The 3,438-nt window shown below is 35.0% G+C and overlaps 1 pseudogene; it reads right to left on the reverse strand.

The window, feature by feature from the left end:
* Nucleotides 1–328: 328 nt before the first annotated feature.
* LOC116415723 lies at nucleotides 329–2,777 on the reverse strand (annotated as a pseudogene).
* Nucleotides 2,778–3,438: the final 661 nt, after the last annotated feature.

The following is a 3,438-nucleotide window of genomic DNA, read 5'->3' on the forward strand; positions in this document are numbered from 1 at the left end:
CTGTTAATTATTTGTATTTATGTGATAGAGAAGGTTTATACAAACTTAGAAAAGAGCATAATTATTATTATCAGGTTCAAGGACAACTCTACTGTGCAGAGAAACAAATATGTATATTTATAGTTTACACGATAAAAGATATTTTATTAGTTCAAGTTAAGAGAGATGACAAATTTATAGACCATATGGTTCAAAAGTTAGTTACTTTTTATGAAAGCTATTTTAGAAAAGCAATATTACAAAGGCACTTTTATAAAAATTACTGAACACTATAATTGTATTTATAATATAACACAAAAAATACTTGATTAAAATATAACAATATTCACTATGCGTCTCGGCTTATAATTGGCCTTCGAAAATTACACAACATAAAGCAGACAAATATTATATCATTTGCCAACTTAGTGTGTGAAGCAGTCAAAGGCCCTTCTAATATTTTATAAGTTTTTCCTAAATCTATAATCCGCTCAATATGAACTCTCTTGCTAGATATCTTCTTGTCTTAAATGATTGTTTGTCCAGATATTTGATTTTTTTTTTTTGAAAAAAGTAGGAATATTTAATTTTATTCCATATGGGGCCACCAAGTCTTGAACATCAAAACCTTTATCTGCCATAAGTGAATCTTGTGGATCACACAACTGAATTAATTTACACCTTTCAATTATCTGTCTATCACTCCGTATGCAGGTGATATGTAACTAACTAAACCTCCAGGCGATGCAAAGACAAGCACCTTCACTGTAGGCTTATTTTTATACTTAGAAAATGTACTCTGTTGAGCTGTTGGAATTCCAGACTTCTGAATACCAATTTCAGTTCCATCAATGATACCTCTTGTACCAGGAAACTTATCACGAAAGTCGTTTGGAGTAAAAAAAAAGGTCTTTTGATGGCCATTGGGACACTTCTGACCATTGTAGCTTCATGAACCTGATCCACGTAACAAAAATATTTTCAACTTGTTTAATGGGTATATTAAAAAACAAACTTACTTCATAATAAGTCTTATTTTGCTTTAAGTTCATCAGTGTTAGAAAAAACTGATCCAAAACACTGATTTTTGGTTTAGTTTTATAAATGTACTCCAACGAATAACATGCTTCACCCAATATTTGAAAAGCAAACATAAATTTAGCGTAGTTTTCTAACCCTGTATAAAAGTGGAGGGCTTTAGGATGCGCTTTAAGCTTTGTCACACTACAACTGAATGGAAGTTGATCATCTACCACAGAATCACATATGACAGAATCACTTTGTTTTGAATTAGGTTCATGAAAACTTTGGAAATTTAATTCACATTCACTAGAATTCACTTCACTAGAATTCACTTCCACTTCTACAACATTATATACTAAATCAGTTTCATTTCCAGGTTGACATTTTTCATTTTCACTTTCAGAACAGAAATCACAGTTTTCTTCACTAGGTGTATTCGTTTCCAGAATTGACTGTTCATTAGCACGTATATCCCGCAAGGTTCGTATGACCATGTCTTTTAATATTCTTTCAGCAATTATATCCTTTAAACTTTTGTTAATTATCAGTCTTTTATATTTTCTCCACTCATGCTTTTTTAGGGATTGCCATGGAAAAATAGACGGAATCGCATCCGGCTTTAAAATATTTTTTACAGCTCCAGTCCCTGTAATGTTAAATTTATATTACAATTGATTGATCATATTTTTTATACTGTTGTTAAATATTTATATACTGACCACTACTATCATACTGAAGATAGTCTGTTAACTTGAAATGTTCACAACAAATCTTGCTCCATTTTCCAGGTCTCCAATTATTACATTTCATAGCTTTTAACCACTTATTGCGCAGTGATTCATTTTTGGAAATAAATGAGCACTACTGTTAACTTCATTTTCACATTTCCAGACAAAACATTTCCCTTTCATTTTTACAAAAAGAAAATCATTTGTACGGGACGACAACAAGTAAACCCTTTATCCTATACTGTTTTTTTTAGGTTATGACTTTAACATGAGGATAAAATGTATTATCAAAATTTGTCTAAACAAATGGTAGATTGTTAAAGTCTTACATAATAATATTATTGGATATTATTACATAATAAGTCTTTTTTTTACATGGCATTTGGAACTCGAAAGTTCATCGCCTCATCTACGCAAGCCATCCACGCTGCCCTATCTTGTGTCAACCGCACCCAAGATGCACCTCTCCGATCGACACCCACCCGTCCTATTTCTACTAGATCCGCTTTTACGTTGTCCTCCCATCTACGTCTAGGTCTACCTAAAGGCGAATATAAGGTCAGTTAGGCCCCATCACGTCAGGGTCAAGGTCAGTTGGAGGTCAAATTAAGAAGAAAAGGTTTAAAAAAATTAAATGCCATATATTTATGTTTTTTCAGTCGCTGAATCCGAATCCGGGGTCAGTTTTACCCCATCACATCAGGGTCAAGGTCAGTTGGAGGTCAAATTAAGAAGAAAAGGTTTAAAAAAATTAAAATGCCATATATTTATGTTTTTTGGTCGCTGAATCCAAATCCGGAATCAGTTTGGCCCCATCTCGTCAGGTTCAAGGTCAGTTCAAGGTCAAACTGAGAAGAAATGATTAAAAGAAATAAAAATGCCATACATTTATGTTTTTTCGGTCGCTGAATCCGAATCACCCACCACTGTAAAGCTGCGGTCGCTTGATGACGACGCCTGCGGGCCCGCTTTCTCACCCTGACCAGACGCCGATACTGGGGTTCCGAATCCCTGCATCGTAAGACACTTATCACTTGTGCCTGCCATGACGGCATGATAGCCGTTTACCCAGGACTTAGCCAGACAGTTCTGTTGCCTACCGTCACCGCGTGGAGGTGCCTGGTTACAGGCACAAGCAATAGGTATCGCTCTTGTGGAATTTTTTTAAAAACGATAAAGAGAATTGGTATTCACATGGATGTAATAAAAGTTGTAATTTGTTCTGTTATCTGAAGTTGATTTACAGTGAATGCTTTGGTATTGAAGTAGCCAATCAAAATGTAAACTGGGTGCCACAAAAAGTTTGCAGTAGATGTTATACGATGGTAACACGCTGGGAAAGAGATAAAACAGAAAGAAACTTGAAATTTACAAAACCAATGATATGGTCTTCTCCAACGTGTCAAAATGACTGCTATTTTTGTATGACTAATACCAAAGGTTTTAACACGGCTACTAAATCTAAAATTGTATACGCAGACGTTTCTTCAGTAGTGAAACCTGTGAGAATAGAAGTCAGGGATAAAACTGTTAGTATCGAACCCATGGATATGGACCCCTCAGGCGAAGTAGAAGAAATGCAAGTTGATGAGTCCTGTGACGAAGAAGGTTCTGAGGTTTAAGAAGAATCTGACGAAGAATCCTCAAACGAAGAATGCCTGCCAGCTAGTACAAGAAAAGCTCCAGAAACCTTTAACCAAGAAGAGTT

The sequence above is a fragment of the Nasonia vitripennis genome, chromosome 1, assembly GCF_009193385.2.
Source record: "Nasonia vitripennis strain AsymCx chromosome 1, Nvit_psr_1.1, whole genome shotgun sequence".
NCBI lineage: Eukaryota > Metazoa > Arthropoda > Insecta > Hymenoptera > Pteromalidae > Nasonia > Nasonia vitripennis.